The sequence below is a fragment of the Narcine bancroftii genome, chromosome 5 (assembly GCF_036971445.1).
Source record: "Narcine bancroftii isolate sNarBan1 chromosome 5, sNarBan1.hap1, whole genome shotgun sequence".
NCBI classification, from domain to species: domain Eukaryota; kingdom Metazoa; phylum Chordata; class Chondrichthyes; order Torpediniformes; family Narcinidae; genus Narcine; species Narcine bancroftii.
In genome coordinates, this window is record NC_091473.1 from 25156672 (window position 1) to 25175754 (window position 19083).

Genomic DNA, 19083 nt, shown 5'->3' on the forward strand with positions numbered 1-19083 from the left:
ACTTATCAATCATAATGTTTTTAAGAAGATCTATCACTTCCTCTTTCTTAACCTCAACATGCTGTAGCATATTAGCTTGTTGTACACTGAACATGCATTGACCAAGGTCTCTCCTTCTGGTGAATGCTGAACCAAAGTATTCATTTAGGATCTCCTCTACCTCCTCTGCCTTCAGGCACATGTTGCTTTCTTTATCCTTAAGTGTCCCGAATTTCACTCCTGTCATCCTTGTGTTCTTCATGTATGCATAGTTTTCTTTAATCATACTTCCCAAGGCCTTCTCATGCTCCCTTATAGGTTTTGTAAGTCCTTACTTAAGTTTCTTCCTGGTTCCATATAATTTTCGAGCTCTTCCTGTCTATTGCTTCCCAAATTTTATGTATACTTCCTGCCAACTAGATGTCTTAATTCTTTTGTCAACCACGGTTCCCTTATCTGACCATCTTTTCCCTGTCTCAGAAGGACAAACCTATTCAGAACCTCATGCAAGTAGTCCCTAAAAATGTTCCACGTTACTTCTGTGCTCCTTTCCAGAGAACATCTAGTCCCAATTTACTCTCCCCAGTTCCTGCCTAATCCCATTATAATTAACCCTTCCCCAATTAAACTCTTTACCATTTTGTCTACTATCCTTGCAAATAGCTGTGCTGAAGGTCAGGAATTTGAAGTCACTATCACCAAAATGCTCCCCCACCGAGATGTCTGTCACTTGATCAGGTTCATTACCGAGTACGAGATCTCCTCTAGTTGGCTGGTCCACATATTAAATCCTTGGATACACTTCACACCATAACAACAACCCTGTAATTTTTGCACCATTCCAAAATCTGCCCATTTAGCTGTTCCTCAGTGTTTTGAGCTATTTGGAAGCCAATAGACTGTTCCAAAACATCACTTTCCTGTTTCTAACTTTCACCCAAACTGACTGAGTAGACAATCGTTCCACAATGTCTTTCTTTTCTGCAGCTGTGATACTATCCCTGATAAGTAATGTTACTACTCCCACTCGCCTCTTTTACTTACCCCTTTTAAAACATTGAAAACCCAGTTTTGCATCATCCAATCCTGTCCTTGCATTAGCCCAATATCTGTAACAACCACAGCATTTTAATTCCACACACTGATCCATGCTCCATCTCCCTTACTCCTCAAAATGGCCATATTTATGCTCCGTCCTCTGCCTGTTCTTATTCACAAACTCAGTTCACATTACATCAACCTTTCCACTTCTGCTCCATTCTCTTCCTCATCATTCTGCTTCGCATTCCTCTGCCAAACTAGTTTAAACCCACCCCAACAGCTCAAGAAAATCTCTCTGCCAGGATTTTGGTCCCCTTCCAGTTCAGGTGTAAACTGTCCTTTTATTACAGATTTGTTCTTTCCAAATATCCAGAGTCTTAAAAGCCTGTTCCCTGCACAAATTATACAGCCACATATTCAACTGCAAAGCTTCTTATTTTTACCCTCTCTGAGCCAAGGCTCAGACAGCAATCCTGAGATTACTATCCTTGAGGACCTGTCTTTCTTCTTCCTATTTCACTCCCTGTATTTTCTCTTCAGAATCTCATCGCAGTTCCTCCCAATATGTACCATCAACTGCTGGCTGCTCACCCTGCTTTTTTCAGAATGCCAGGGTCCTGATCCGAGATGCTTCTGACCCTGGTACCTGGAAAGCAACAAACCATCCCGGTGTCTCTATCATGTCCATAGAATCTCCTGACTGTCACTCTAACTATTAAATCCCCTATCATTACTGCTTTCTTTTCCCCCTCTTTCCCTTCTGAGCCATCGGGGCAGGCTCAGTGCCACAGACCCAGTTTTACCCAAATGTGGCCTTGCCCTAGTAGATTGTCCTCCAACTGTATCCAAAGCAGTATTATTATTGAGGGGAATGGCCACAGGGGTACTCTGCTTCCCTTTCTTTTCCTTCTCCTGACATTCACCCAACTTCCTGCCTCTTGTGGTGTGACTTCTTCATGCAGATATCACTGTCAGGGAGATGCCAACTCTCAGAATTCCCACAACTCACTCGACGAACATTCCACTAACATTGTTGTCATTCTGACACTAGCACAAGGTTGAAGAATGAATAATAATAAATTCTCACCAGAGACTAACCTTGCTGAATCCTTGATCTCAAGCTTCAACTCACCACTTAACTTTGGCTCACTCATACAATGGCCACTCCCATGATGGCCACTCTGTTTATGATGCAATTACTTAAACTGTCCTGCTCTTGCACACTCTCGCTCCAACTTCCAACTGGGAAAGAAACTTACCAGCACAGTGTTTCATCTTGTATTTGTTTGTGTGAGTGTTTAGGCAACACATGGATGAAGGAAAAGGTTCTTTACTTTAAAGTTGTTGTCAAAGCACATGAGGCATGCCTTGAGGCTGCAAGTCTCCATTACAGATCTGCATACTGAGTCTCAGCCCCTGGTGGCAGCCAAGTATAATCAAGCAGTAAGGCACTGATAGTTGCCTTGCAACCATGATTATTATCATTATATCACCATTTCTTAAAACAAAAGTTGCTTACTTTTAACTAACCTGTTTTCTTTGTTTAACTCTACAATTTTAACTTTAACACCAAGATCTTACATTTTCATTATTATCAACATTGTTAACATTTTTAAAACTTGTGTGTTCACAATGACATACACTAAAACGTGAAGAGTGAATAAGATAGCATTACTTCATTCTATAGCAGGAGTCTTTAAATTTGCTCAATGAATCTCATGTGTTTGACAATCTCCTAATTGATTGTCCTTGAATCTGAGTTGTTGCCTCAGACGATGTCTTCTCAGATGTGCATTCAGGTTGTTCAACAGTATCTATCTTTCCATCTACTGTGGCCGGTCCCATTTGATGATCTCGATGATTTCTTCACAGAACAGCACCTTCATCTGTCTGAATAGTGTATGATCTTAGATGGACTTCATTAAGAACAGTTCCCTTCTGAGTCCTTAAGTTTGTTTTGACTTTTAGCCTTACTTAATCACCAGTGTGGAGTTCCGGTAGATTCTCTGTTCCTCTGTCAAAGTAATCCTTCTGCTTTTCTTTCTGTTGTTCTTTGAACTTCCTCACTTTCTCCCCCTCTTTTGTTTTTAGGAGGTTCTCCTGAATGGGTAGTTTTGATCTTAGTCTACATCCCAGAAGGAGTTGGACTGGTGACTTACAACATGGCCAAGAGGCATTTTGTGGTATACTAGCATGCTCTGGTAGAAGTCCGTTCCACTGTCTTTTGCCTTGTTTATCAGTCTTTTCACTGTCTGTACTGATTTTTCCATTAGACCATTGGACTGCAGAAAGTGAGGACTTGACATGGTGTGTACAAAGTCCCACTCTTTGGCAAACTGTTGGAACTTTAAATTGCAAAACTGGGGTCTATTGTCCGTGAAGTCCTCTCTTACCATGTCATGTCTGGAGAATATGGCTTTCATGCCTGTTATTACAGCATCTGCAGTGGTGGTGTTCAGTTCACACACCTCTGGATACAGGGAGTAATAGTCTGTGACTACAAGATAGTACTACCCTTAACATTCAAATAGGTCATCATCTACCTTCTGGTAGGGTCTGTATGGTGCTAAGTGTGGCTTTAGTGGTTCGGTAAGATTGCTTGCTTGATATTTCTTGCATATTGTACAGTTTGACACTTCATTTATTATATAATTGTTGATTCCTGGCCAGTACATCACCTCTCGTGCTCTTTACTTTTACTCTTTTGATTTTGAGATGTCCTCCATGGATCCTTTTTAGTATTTCTTTTCTCGGATTTTTTGGGATAAGGATTTTGCTTCCTTTGTAGATGATGTATTCAGCCTATGGTGATATGTAGCTCTGGACTGCTTTATATACAAGGTCACTGGGATGACCCCAGGTGACCTAGTGGTGTAATTACATATCACCACACAGCTACTGATAGTTCTGCCCTGCAGTTCCAGTACTCTGAAACGTCAGGTGAGCAGTCCTTCTCCATGTTGGGCCATCCATCCAAGATGTTTTTTTTTAGTTGTCTCAGTATTTCATCTTATGAGCTCCATTTTTGTATCTGATATGGGCAGTGCACTTGTGATCATGTCCACGAAAGCATTCACGTCTTCATTCATTTTAGTGTTTGTGGCTCTCTCGAGTCAAGAGCTCTAGAAAATGTGTCTGCTGTGTACATTAGCATACCCGGAGTGTACGCTGCATTCAGTTTATAGCATTGCAGCCTTATCATCATTCTTTGTATTCTAAGTGGACATTCATTTAATGCCTTTTGGAACAATGTAATCAAGGGCTTATGGTCAGTCTCTACACTGATTTCTTGTCCTGACACAAACTGATGAAATCTTTCACAGGCTTATGTGATGCTGAGCAGCTCCTTTTCAATTAGAGCGCGTCATGTCTCCTTGTCTGTCATTGACCATGATGCATACGCAGTGGGTTGCCACTCATCATATTTTTTGCAGAAGTACTGCACTGAGCCGACTATGTGATGCATCTGATGATATCTTGATGGGTCTCGCTGGATCGTAAAACCGCAGAACTGGTTTCTCTTTGAGCAGTTTCTTTAGTTCGCTCCATGACTGACTTTTCATGCATATGATTCCACTCCCATTCAATGTTCTTTTCTGTTAGTCTTCTCATGGAGCCATCTTTTCTGAGAGGTTTGATATGAATTTACCCATATAGTTGACCATTCCATTAAACCTCTGTATGTTCTTTTCGCATTGTGGCCTTGGCATGTTCCCAATGGCGGACACCTTTCTGGAATCTGGTCTGATGACCTCACTGCCAATAATATCTCCTGTTCTGTCACCCCGAGCTGGCATTTTTCTCTATTCATCTTCAGTTTTGCTTTCCTTGTTGCTTCCAGCACTTACCTTAGTTTCTCATCATGCTCCATTCTCATGGTTCCCCATACATTGATGTCGTCCATTGAGGTATCAACATCAGGTGCTCATAGACCATATGGATAGTTTTGTGATACACCTCAGGAGCTGAGGCAATTCCGAATGGTAACCTTAGGAATCTGTATTTGCAAATGGACTATTGAATGTGCATAGTCTTGAACTTACTTCATCCAATTTTAACTGCCAAAATCCCGATGATGTATCTAACTTGCTGAAAAACTTTGCATTTGCGAACTGTGACATGATTTCTTCACATGTCGGAATCTTGTGTTCTCTCTTTTTTGCTCTGTTTAGGCAAATTCTAAGCTTTCCATTCTTTTTGTCCACAACGACAACAAGTGAACTCACCCACTCCATTGGCTCATGTATCTTCTGAATTATGTTCAGGCTTTCCAACCTGTCAAATTCTACTTTTAGTTGCTTTTGAAGCACAAATGCAAATTTTCTGCATGGATATATTATCGGTGGCACACATTTATCCACTCTGATCATGTGTTCTCCTGGAAGGCAACCTAGACCCTGAAATAGGTCAATGTACTCTTTCATGAGTACATCATAGATTGTCTCTGCTTTCCACAATGAAGACTCTTTTCACCAGGTTCAGTTTCTCACAGGCTATTAAACCTAGTATGGCCTGTACATCCTTTGGTACTATGATGAATGCTAGCATGTGCTCTTTGTCCTTATGTCTCACTTTGACCATGCATTCTCCTTGCACTGGTATTTCAGTACCTGAATATCCTGTCACCTTCAGTTTTGTTCCATACATCTTTGGTCTGGGTCTAATCTTCTTAAAATCAGTCTCTGATATTACATTAGTTTGTGCTCCAGCATCCAATTTAACTGAAATGTATATGTCATTCACTTTTAATCTCAACATTCTGTCTCTGTTTTCTTTCTTGTTTTCAATCACAATATCTACATAGAATTCCTCTATCTCCCTTTCATCTACTGCAAGAACCTTGCTTTGTTGCACTTGGTTCTTACAGCAACAGGTGTAATGGTTGTTTTTGTTGCACATATAGGATATTTTCTTATATGCTGGACATTTTTTGATAAGTGTTGTGTACCGCATCAACGACATGGCTTTTGATTGTCCCTTTCACTTTTGTTTGCTGGCCACGTCTCTCTTTCCACTTAGGCATGCTTTTTGTTAATAGTTTATGTCTGTTCTTGCTCACTGCATCCTCGTTGCAGCTAGTTTCACTGATCAGCTCTTTGTGCCTGCAATGTTACAGTTTCTACAGCTCTACAGAGTGCTTTGGCTTTTTTCCAGGTCTAGATTTTGCTCTCTTAGCAGTGTTTCCCTTAGTCTATTATCTGGAATAGAACACACAAGTCTGTCTTTTATTAGCGAGTTGGTCAGTCTACCAAATTCACACATGTTGCTTCTGTTTCTTAATTCAATCACATATTGATCAATATTTTCTTCCATTTTCTGTGCACATGTGAAAAATCTGTGCCTCTCAAGTATCACATTATATTTAGGTATGCAGTATGCCTCAAATTGTTCCATTATTTTTTTCCAATTTAATTTTGTCTCCTTCAGCAGTAAATTTGAAGTTATACTACATGTCCAGGGCTTCATCACCCACAACATGCAAGAAAACTGCTGCTTTCACTTTATCACTTTTCTCGTCAGCTCCGACTGCCTCTGAATACAATCCAAAATGCTGTTAAAATCTGTTCCAATTTTCAGCCTCATTACCTGTCAGCTGAAGTTTCGCTGGTGGATGTAATTCTTGCATTTTTCACTGTGTTAGCTTCTCTTCACTGATCATTTGCTGACTTTAGATTTTCCTTTTAATTTATTTCCTTCTAATTTCCTTCATCACACTTTTGATTCCATATTTCATTTGTATTCGTATGTGAGAGTTCTAAGACAACACATGGATGAAGGAAAAATTTATTTACTTTAAAGTTGTTCTCAAACCACATGAGGCATGCCATGAGGCTGCAAGACTCGATTACAGATCTGCATACTGAGTGTCAGCCCCTGGTGACAGCCAAGTATAATCAAATGGTCACACATTGCTAGTTACATTGCAATCACGATCATTATCATTATACACAGCACTCACCTGCTTAAACTGTCCTGCTCTTGCTCCAATTCCCATTTGCTGGGAATGATCCACAGATTGCAGTCTGTCAAGGGGTAGGTTGGTGAGTAGCTGAACTGCAGTGGGTGAGAGAAAAGAAATGTGTTTCAAAGAGGGTTTCTATGAAAGGAAATCAGTATCTTAAACTCTAATGCACTGCACTAGTTGAGGTTCCCTCTCTTTGGATATGCTGATATAGAACTCCTTCTGGAGTTCAAGCCATCTTTGATGTGACTCAGCATGCTGTTTACATAAGTCCACTGTGTAAAGCAATTTATTTGGAAGGGATGTCAAAATCGACACATCCAGAGGGCACACTTCATTGCCATTCGTCATTCGATTGGAGCTAAAATTCAATCCTATATGTATAATAATGTTTTGCTCATGTTCTTTGTTGCTACTGCATCAACCTTTTCATTTTGGATTTTAGTTGATTACATTCCAGGTGCATGTCTTTTCTACTTTATCAGCAAAGGAGTAATTAACCAATTATCCAACAATCCATTAAACAGGAATTTATTAACTAGGAGAGGAGTCCGACCCACGTTCTCCAAATCAATCCCAGGCTGCCCCCCCCCCCCCCCACACACACACACACACACACACACACACACACACACACACAGTCCAGGGGCCATGCAGAAGAATTGGCAGTCAGACTTAGAAACAACAATTGACAAACAGACCTGGTCAGATCTATGTCAGGAACTATGTTGGCTACTATCAATGCCAGGTATAGATTGGTCCATTATAATTTTCTCCATCACTTGTTTCTTACCCACAGAAATTACACCAATTATAAACCTGAATTATCAGAGATGTGTTTTAGGTGTGGTGTAGACGTTGGTTCCTTTTTACATTCTACCTGGTTTTGCATGAAGGTGAGGCCCTTCTGTTATAACATCTGTGACATGTTAACCACCTTCCCAGTAGACCCAGAGGTTTGGCTTCTGCAGAACTTTACAAAGGTTGGTAGATCGCTAACTAATTCTCAAATTGAATTCACAGAAATTGCTTTATGTGTGGCGAGAAAGTGCAGAGCAGTAGTGTGGAAGTCTGACTCCCTTCTGCTCATGGATATGTGGTCTTCGGAGATGAATAGATGCATCCCACTTGAAAAAGTCAAATACAATCTCAGGAAAGGATATATCACATTACTAAAAATCTGGTAGCCTTATTTAGAGCATATGGGTTCCTCATTGGCATCAATATAGGGTTACGATTGCTACTGGCTAGCCAGTGGACCTCTGTAAAGATTTTAACACAATGGTATTATTATGTCTCCATGTTTTACTGTATGCACTGACAATGGGATGCTTTTTTTGTTTCTTTTTCTTCGTCTTTCTCTTTATTTGGACATTTAGAGGGGAGGAGGTGGAGGGAGGGATTTGATGTTTTGTATTTGGGATGATTGTTGATTGTTAAATAGATATAAAATATTACAAACAAAGAATTTGGGCTTATAAAAGAGATAAATCATTCAGGCATTGTTTATCTTTGAAACAGGAACTGTAAAACATGCAGGTCAAAATCGGTAAGATATTTCAAAACATACCTGAACAGTACTGTCTTCAAGCAGCCCTGGAAATGTGTTTGTGTTCCACATGAAGAATACACCTTACTTTCATTAATTTTTCACAGGTTAGATGCAAGGGGTCTCTTAAATAATAATTTCTAAATGGGGTTAAACCTCTGGCCTTCTAGCATTAGTTTCCATCTTGTCACACCGAAAAACTTGACAAAGTTGTTTCCACAAATCACCTCAGCATTTTAAATCAAGGGTCATCATCCTCCCGATCCTGCTTCCTCTGTGCTTGGCCATAATCCCCATGGATCCTGCTCCCTGTGCATTTGGCCAGAAACCGCCCCCCCCCCCCCCCCCCCCCATCACCAGACCTTGCTCCTTTTGTGTTTGGTCATAATCCCACACCCCACCCAACCCTTCCGGATCTTGCTCCCTGTGCACCTGGCCATAATCCCTCTTGTTCTGTCTCAGGGTAATCAGCTGTCATCACCCCAAACCATCCTCCCTGTATGGTCAACCACCATCCCCTAGACCCTGCTTCCTATGCACCCAGCCATAATTACCCTGGACATTGCTCCTTGTGTGGTTGGCCATCATGACCCTGGACCTCGCTCCCTGTATGCTTGGCCAGAATCCCACTGGACCCTGTGTGCTTGGCTACAATCCACCCAGACACTGCTCCCTGTCTGCCCAGCATTAATCCACCCCCCCCCCCCCCTAACACTGCTCCCTGTGTGCCCGGCCACAATATTTCTCTACTCTGTTTCCTGTCTTTCTGGCCATAATCCCCTTGGACCTGCTCCCTGTGTTATCAGCTAGAATGCTCCTCTACCCTGCTCCCTGTGAGCTCAGCCATAATCCCCCAGACCTTGCTTAGCTATAATCCCCTTGAACCTTGTGCCTTCTGTGATCGGCCAGATTCTCCCTGAACCCTGCTCCTCCTGTTGCTCCTTGCCAGAAGCAACAGTAAAGTTGAGGTGAAAGGCTAGAATTGTCATTAATCATAACAAGTAGCTTGATTTAGCTAAAGTCACTTAAAAACAGTGAGTGCTTGCAAAGCTGCTTCGGAACAGGCCATTGTTTCTTTTAAGTGAATCAATTTTAAAATGTGATCGATTTTTTGTTATACAAGGTTTTTCTCTATCATGTAATTCTTTCTTGTTTTCCTATATTACTGATTGTTGGAGTGAAGTCAACTTTTCTCTGCTTGTATTGAAAATATTATCATGCAAAATGTGAAATTATTAAGAAAAATTAATTATATTTAATCCCAATTTACTGCTGCTGTCTTCAGTGATGAAAAATATGAGTAGGGAGAATGTATGAGGTCCTTTCTTTGACATTAACCCTTCTCACACTGGTAAACCAGTAAATTGGCTGCTAAACAAACTGGTTGAAGAAGCCGTTTTCGCCATTCATACTGGACCACTGTTCTCTGCGACCTTTCACATTCACCACCAGCATTCCAGGGAGAGGGGCACCTATCCTCACTAATTGGTCCCAGCATACTCCCTGTCCCTTTTACACTGGGCAAACTGGGGCTCAGGCCCCAGGTTGATACACCCTACCTAGTCGGTCCATCTCCGGGATGATCTAATGGCTGGGTGCCATTTCATGAGCATTCACACTGCCAGTGTGAATGGAGCTTCAGGAACTTGATATTTTTGCTGTCTGAAATATTCCCACTGTTGTGATTTTCACAGGCCGGTAAATGATCAGTAAATGCACATATTGAATTTCATTTCATCTGTTTGTTGTACATTAATTGTCACCATCTTGGCTTATTTAAATGCTTCTTGTTTAAAATTTGTACTAATCAAGGGTAGGTGCCCACCAGGGAAGTTTGCTCACCGAAGGACCAACTAAGAAATTAGTTATATCTGCCATTCCCTCATTTTAGAATTTCAACAGTCGATCATTCCATGTTTTGAGGTCATGTTGAATTGTTGCATGCAACCCACTCCAAACATAATTTATTCCACTGGCTAGTTCAGTTATCAATATACTGTGCTATTTGTCATGCATTGGCTGACAACCAAGAACATTTAAGGCAACCAAGTGGACACTCTTTCCTGATTTCTCTGAGTTACCTAACACCTGCTTGGCTCCCTTGCACTGCCTGGAATCTTGAGCAAACCAGTCTCCACTGAACCGTCCAAATGCATTTCATTAATTTACCTCACTGACAGCCTCTGCATCCTTTCAGTCTTGGGCAACTCAGCAAACTGTCTCTTTCAGGTGGCCATCCAGTTTGTAGGGTATGAATGAAGGTAGACTGTATCCGTGGCAAAACCCACCCCTTGTAACACCAAGGTGGGGACCTGCATAATCTGGTGGCTTTCCATCCAGGACTTAAAATTGTACCTGATAGTTCAGACCCTGAACAAGTTTGAAGCTGGGAACTGTCTTAAGTCACAGCTTAGTAGGATTAAAAATAGTTTAATTATGTTTCTTTTCATGTGAGTGGAAAGAACATTTATTTCATTTTGGTCTCTGGAGTTCCGTTTTGTTTTTATTCCTCTATTTCTACTTGTTCAATGTTTTTTATTCCTCCTTGTTTCTATATACTCGAATCGATTTTCTCATTGCCTGAAACCAGATACTAACCATTCATTATATTGATTAACTTTTTGTTGCAAGAGTATTAATCAAATCAACTAACAGCCTGTAACAGTTCAAACTCCTTCGCATATAACATTAGTAGGTGGGGCTTGCAGTAAAGAAATCACCTTTTATGCACAGTCAAGGAAATTTTGTGCAATATACCATTTTCTGTTTAATGACATGACAATAAAATAATCTTAAATCTTGAATTTTCCAAACCAGTGTTTATTTTGCTTTCTTCTAATTTGCAGGCAAATATAGATACCTTCAGAGCAACTCTTTTCACTGCTGTACATGAACAGCTGTGGAAATGACATTTTGCTCCCAGATTGAGAAATAATTTAAATCACAATGGTGCAATCATAATAGCAAAAGATTCAGATATATTTTGGTTTTTTTGTACTCAGAGGAATTTGTTTTCTTGCATAAAAGCTTCAAGAAGTGCGTTGTGAATTATATTTCTTAATAAATGACATAAGCACTGTTTTCAATTCTTTGGAGAAATCTTTTTCACGTGGTTTGGTTCCTGCTGGATCTGATTATGTCTCATAGTCTTGAGCTACTGTTCACCTCTCTTTTAATCTCGGTGTTGCTGCCATTTTTACAGATGCCTTCCTATCTATTAGAGCATTTCATTCCCTTTGGCCAGATGGTACTGACTGTCCTTTTTCATGCAGAAGCTGTCCCAAAAGGCTTAAGTTGCATGTTTGTTCTTGTGGAAGGAATAGAGTGACCTTAAAATAATTGCTTCGTTGGAAATTCAGCTGGGCTTGCTTTGTAGGTTCTGAAGAATAAAAATAGAATTTATTATTCAGCAACTCCAATGCAACTCCCATCCCTCCCAGCATGACCACATTATGTGGAAGAGTAGCAAACAGTCAGGCAAAAACACTTTGGCTAACTGAGTGATATTTGCAGCTGTAAGATTGTGCATGGCCTTTGGCCAACAAGATTATTAGTTCTGCCTTGGAGAAATACTCCAAATTTCAAAGACATATATAAAATTGCTTTTGCCAATTGTTACAAACCCAATAACAAATCCAAACATTATACAATAAGATCCACGCTATCCAGAATTTAGGCAACAGACAACCTCAAGTAAATGGCAAAAAATAAATGAGTAAAAAAGTACGGGCTTATAATTGTTCTGCCTCTGAGTTATTTCTCCATTCACTCAACATAGTCTCAAGCAACTGGAAAAGTCACTTATCCGGCATCTACCAGTCCCCATAGGTGTCGGATACAAGGGATACAAATATTTCTAATAGGACGACTATATTCAGTCTTTAACAGAGTTTTAACCCTTAACTGCATCTCCTGACATCTCTCACTCTCTCCAGGTGCCTGTCTGTACTTCCTTTGCAAACTCCCTTTTTATCTCTCAATATTTCTCATTCCTTAACTCAAGGTGATTTTAGACAGACTTCTCTTGGCAAGCACTCAAGATGTTATGGAGGAATAGATTTTTACATCATGGAAACAGGCCCTTTAGTTCAACTTGTCCATGCTGATTAATCATGACCCATTTGTCTGCATTCAGCCCATTTCCCTAGAAACCTTTCTTATCCACATACCTATCTAAATGTCTTTTGCAATTGTCCCCACCTCTTCCACTGTCCAGTTGCTTATTCCATGTACTCAACACCATCAGTGTGAAAAATGTTACCCTCGGGTCCTTTTGTTCTACCCATGACTTGCAAAGTGCCCCTTTTTCTCTGACCCCTCTTTATTTATAATTGAAAATTCACATTCATGATAATTGTTACAAACCAAATAATAAATCCAAACATTTGTTTTCTTTGATTATTCCACCTTCATTCTGTTTGATATCTAACTATTTGCACAAAGCATCATTTTGATGGAGAACTGTTTTTGATGAACAACTGTAAACTTATTCAGTAGTATTTCACTGACGTTTGCTCTTACAGAGTTAGGGCAAGTCTTTTTGTGATGACTTTGTACTTCAGCATCCTTTGCAAACTCACAGAGGTCCATAAAAAAAGTGTGTGTTTGCATAAGCAACTATATCCAGAGCAAAACACAAGCTGCTGGGGGAGCTCAACAGGTCAATCAGCATCTGTGGCAGAAAAAGAATTGTCCTGAGCCTCCATAGATACTGCTTGACCCATTAAGTTCCTCCCACTTAGAGTCATAGGGTTTTACAACACAGAAACAGAACCACGGCAACCAAGTTGTTCATCGAAGCTCGACCCATTTTCCTGTGTTTACCTCATGTCACTCGTAACCTTTGCTAAGTACCGGTCGGTCTTATTTTGAAACATTGTTTTTGTACCCGACTCTCCAACTTTGGCAGCTCGTTCCATATACCCACCACCCTCTGTCTGAAAAATGTTCTCTCGGGAGTTTTTAAAATCTTTTCTGCACCCTTCCCAGCTTAATTATATCTTTACCCTAACTGGGTGCTCTGAACTGTGCACAATACTCCAAGTGTGGTCTCATTAATGTGTCCTGTACCATTGTAACATGACATCTCTGTTCCTGTGAAACACAAGAATTGGAGATCTTGGAATCTTAAGCAAGCAAAGAACGGTTGGAGAAACTCAGCAAGTCAGAGGGCTTCCATGGATAGAAATGGTCTGTCAATATTTTAGGTCTGGACCCTTTATTGAGACTAAAAGGGCTACGTTGGTGGGTCTTTGGGATTGGGGGATGTTGAGGCTTGCAGTGTGAAGTAAGCACTGACTATGGAGGTGTGGACTGAGTTCAGAATATTCATGAGTCCCAGCCATGGAACAGGCACATTGTGGTTTGAGGTGGTTGTAGTTTGCTGGGTTCCAGCCATAGGGTAGACATGAGCATGGTCTATGGTGGTTGCAGTTTGTTGGGTCCCAGCCATGGTACAGACATCAGTGCAGTCTGAAGTAGTTATCGTTTTAGTCTTGATAAAGGTATCCAACCTGAAACGTTAACTGACATTTTGACCCACAGTTTTACCCTTTCAGTTCCTCCAGCAATTCTCACAGGCAGCAGACTTCACTCCATCGAGGATATCAACGTGAGGCGGAGTCTTAAAAAAAAGTAGCCTCTGTCCTCAAAGACCCACCAGGTCATGCCCTCTTTACTTTGTTACATTCAAAAAAACCGTACAGGAGCCTAAAGACAAGCACTCAACAGCACAAGGACAGTTTCTTCTCCGTTGCCATCAGATTCCTGAATAATCAAAGAACCAAAGACATTGTCTGACTTTTCGTGTGCTATTATTTTAATTTTTTTATAATAATGTTGTAAGATGGTTATAATATGAATGTTTGCACCATGATGCCACCACAAAACACCAAATTTCATGACTTGGTCATGACAAAAAATTCTGACCCTGATTGTGCTTCCTGTATTTATGACTGATTGATGGCACAAGCATGCCAAACATCACCACCCTGTGTACCTGTGTCACTACTTTCAAGGAATTATCCATCTGCACTCCCCAGGGCACTTTACTGTCATTTACTGTACAAGTCCTACCCTGGTTTGATTAAGCAAAATGCAGCACCTCATTCTTGTCCAACATAAATTCAATCTATAATTCCTTGGCCCACTATTCCATTGCATCTAGATCTGTTTTGTAATCTCGTGAAACTTTCTTCACTGTCCACTATGTCACCTGCATACTTCCTCACCATGTGAACTACATTGTCATCCAAGATATTAATATAGATGACAACAGTGGACCCAGAACTGATCCCTGCAGCACATTTCCAGTCAAGAGCCTCCAGTCTGAGTAATAACCATCTATTACTACCCTCTGACTTCTACCATCAAGCCAATTCTGTATCCAATTAGACAGCTCACACTGATCCCATTTAATCTAACCTTGTGCTACACCTTCTCAAGGGCCTTGCTGAAGTCCATGTAGACAATGTCTACTGCCCCTACTTCATCAATCTTCTTGGTCACCTCTTTAAAAACTCTATCAAATTTGTGAGACATGATTTTCCATGCACAAAACCATGCTGACTGAAGATCCTTACCCTCAGAATGCCCTCCAGTAATTATCACAACATTATGCTCACCAACCTGTCCTTGCAGCCTTTCCAGGTTTTTAGATCACTGGGCTCTATTCCAGGGAAGGTGGGATCTGATTTGATGGGACAGATTGCATCTGAACTGGAAGCGGATTAATATCCTTGTCGGTAGGTTTGTTAGTCTTGTCTCAATGGCTTTAAACTAGATTTGCAAGGGAAGGGGAACCAGAATGTTAGAGCAGTTAGTGAGAAGGAGGATGAGTTTAACAAATCTTGTAGAGTTTTTTCGAGGAGGTTACCAAGAAGGTAGATGAAGGAGAGACTGTGGTTGTTGTCTACATGGACTTTAGTAAGGCCTTTGACAAGGTCCCATGTGGGAGGTTAGTTCAGAAGGTTCAGACACTAGGAATCCATGGAGAGGTGGTAAACTGGATTCAAAATTGGCTGTGTGGGAGAAAACAGAGAGCGGATGGTTGCTTCTCGGATTGGAGGCGTGTAGCTAAAGGTATGCCTCAAGGATCTGTGTTGGAACCATTGTGGTCTGTTGTTCATACCAATGATAATGTGATAAATTGAATCAGCAAGTTTGCTGATGACATAAAGATAGGAGGTGTTGAGGACAGCAAGGAAGATTTTCAAAGCTTGCAGAGGGATTTGGACCAACTGGAAAAATGGGCCAAAAAAAGGCAGATGGAGTTTAATACAAACAAGTGTGAAGTGGTGCATTTTGGAAGGGAAAACCAAGATAGGACATACACAGTAACTGATAGGGCACTGAGGAGTGTGGAGGAGCAAAGAGATCTGGAAATACAGATACCTAATTTCCTAAAGATGGCGTCGCAGATGTACAGGATTGTAAAGAAAGCTTTTGGCATCTTAGCCTTTATAAATCAAAGTATTGAGTATAGGAGTTGAGATGTCATGTTGAAGTTGTTTAAGACATTGCTGAACCCAAATTTGGAATATTGTGTCCATTCAGGATGCCTAACTACAGGAAAGTTATCAATAAGATTGAAAGAGTGCAGAGATTTACTGGGATATTGCCGAGTCTTCAAGAGTTGAGTTGCAGGAAAGATTATACAGATTAGGACTTTATTCCTTGGAGCAAAGTAAAATGAGGGGAGACTTGATGGAGGTTTACAAGATTTTGAGAGGTCTAGATAGAGTGGATGCGAATAGGCTTTTTGCACTTAGATAGGGGGGATATATGTACGAAGGGTTATAGTTTTAAGATGAAAGGGGAAAAGTTTAGGGGGAACATTAGGGGAAAGTTCTTCACTCAGAGAGTGGTGGGAGGGTGGAAGGGGCTGCCATCTGATGTGGTGAATGCTGTCTCGATCTTGAGTTTCAAGAATAGATTGGATAGATACATGGGTGAGAGAGGTCTAGAGGGTGATGCAGTGGGAATAGGTCAGCGAAATAGTGGTAGGCACAAACTAGAAAGGCTGAATGACCTGCTTTCTGTGCTGTAGCATTCTATAGTTCTATTAACCATTAAAACAGTATTCTCTGGTCCTTGGTGCAAAACATACAAACACATAACCAGACATAACACACATCCATCAAGCAATACATATGCAGGACAAATACACATATATAAAAATAGGTACCAGTATATATTGTTTAATAAACAGTAGTATCTCATGGTTTTTTTTTTAATTTTAATTTTTCACACTATGAACCATACTGACCAAAATACACATAAACATTTCCCTCTTGAATATACACAGTGTCATTTTCTCCCTTTTTTCCCCCCTCCCTTCCCTCCCTCCTTCCCACCCCCCTCCCCACCCACTAAACGTTCAACATATCCGCTACATTAAACCCATTAAACAATGACATCACACAATGAAAATAAACAAGAAAATTGTGTCATCTACTTTTACACACTTGGTCAGTTCATTTCATCTTCTTCTCATTCTGTTTTTTTTTCTCATGGTTGATGTGAACAGTTCATTTAGCTGTTCAGAATTCTCATTGCCGGTAGGACGAACTATTTCTCAGCCTATTAGTGGTGGTGAGGAAGTCATGCAAACTGTAGGTAGAGCTGGGCTAGTGCAAGTGTAGTTAAGTCAGGCTTTGCACCATGGTGGTGAGACAGCAGGAAGAATAAATCAGAAAAAGTCAGCCACAAATTGAACAAGATGTGCCAAGAGCAGTGAAGGTCATGGCAGCATCTGGAAGAACAATAGAGCATCTGTTAATGTGTACATGCACTGATTAATATTAACTTCAAGATACTTTGTATATGTGACGAGCTAACTATTGGGTATTGATAAGCTGTAGCTTATTGGCATAATATTATGCAGTATGCTACGGATCAGGATAAAAGAGAATGTTTGGTCGCTGTGCGGGGAACTTTTTATCATGACTCCTGAATTGCAATTCAGTAGTCTTTGGCTTGGCTTTGCGGACGAAGATTTATGGAGGGGGTAAAAGTCCACGTCAGCTGCAGGCTCGTTTGTGGCTGACAAGTCCGATGCGGGACAGGCAAACACGGTTGCAGCGGTTGCAGGGGAAAATTGGTTGGTTGGGGTTGGGTGTTGGGTTTTTCCTCCTTTGCCTTTTGTCAGTGAGGTGGGCTCTGCGGTCTTCTTCAAAGGAGGTTGCTGCCCGCCAAACTGTGAGGCGCCAAGATGCACGGTTTGAGGCGATATCAGCCCACTGGCGGTGGTCAATGTGGCAGGCACCAAGAGATTTCTTTAGGCAGTCCTTGTACCTTTTCTTTGGTGCACCTCTGTCACGGTGGCCAGTGGAGAGCTCGCCATATAACACGATCTTGGGAAGGCGATGGTCCTCCATTCTGGAGATGTGACCCACCCAGCGCAGCTGGATCTTCAGCAGCGTGGACTCGATGCTGTCGACCTCTGCCATCTCGAGTACTTCGACGTTAGGGATGAAAGCGCTCCAATGAATGTTGAGGATGGAGCGGAGACAACGCTGGTGGAAGCATTCTAGGAGCCGTAGGTGATGCCGGTAGAGGACCCATGATTCGGAGCCGAACAGGAGTGTGGGTATGACAACGGCTCTGTATACGCTTATATTTGTGAGGTTTTTCAGTTGGTTGTTTTTCCAGACTCTTTTGTGTAGTCTTCCAAAGGCGCTATTTGCCTTGGCGAGTCTGTTGTCTATCTTCAGTAGTAGCAGTGAGTAAAAATAACCCCGCGAACCCAGAATCCACACTGGCACTAATACTCCTATACTTCTTTCCCGATGGGAGTAGCTGTGCAGGGAGGTTGGGGGTCCTCAACTATTTTTTACACACACTCTTCCAACAGCAATCCTGGTAAATCACTTTGATGAGGGGGAGGGAGACCACAGTGTTCCTCTTTGCCTGTGGCTTGGCCTCTCATTCACTTCTCTTCAGCAACTCCACCACACTGTGATGCAGGCAGCCAGGATGTTCTCGACAGAGCTCTTGTGGAAGGTTGACATAATGGTGGTGAGTAGCCTTGCCCACTTCAGTCTTCTCAGGATTTGCAGTCGCTGTGGTGCCTTTCTGACAAGTGAGGGGACGTTTGTCCAGGGCAGGCACTAGTTTAGTGGACTCCGAGGAACTTGTGAAGGTGCTCTCTATTTTCTCCATAACTGTTATTAATTTGTGCTGGAACTTGTGAAGGTGCTCTCTATTTTCTCCATAACTGTTATTAATTTGTGCTGGACAGTAGACATACCTGCTCCTCCTGAACTCCACAATCATCTTGTTCATCTTGTCCACATTGAGACTAAGATTGTTATTTTCGCACATCATCATTGTTGCTGATGAATCCAACGACTGTTGTGTCACCTTGATGACTCTGTTGGAGCTGGACCTGATGATGCAGGTGGGGTCAGTAGCGTGAACAGGAGTGAGCTGAGCACACAGCCCCGAGGTGCGCTAGTGCCCAGCATGACAGTGCTTGATGTTCTACTTCCAAGCCAGACAGACAGTGGTCCTTCCAATAAGAAGTCCAGAATCCAGTTACGGAGAGAGGTGT

The 19083-nt window shown here is 41.4% G+C and overlaps 1 protein-coding gene and 1 long non-coding RNA gene across 11 annotated transcripts in view; one reads left to right on the forward strand and one right to left on the reverse strand.

The window, feature by feature from the left end:
- The window catches only part of chl1b (cell adhesion molecule L1-like b), a 687190-nt gene that overhangs the window by 374453 nt on the left and 293654 nt on the right, over nucleotides 1-19083 (forward strand). The window lies entirely within an intron of this gene.
- On the reverse strand, nucleotides 11336-17269 carry LOC138763206 (uncharacterized). Its single transcript, XR_011357393.1, has 2 exons — nucleotides 16997-17269; nucleotides 11336-11910 (listed from the first exon to the last, which is right to left on the reverse strand). It is a non-coding gene; the product is annotated as an uncharacterized lncRNA (long non-coding RNA).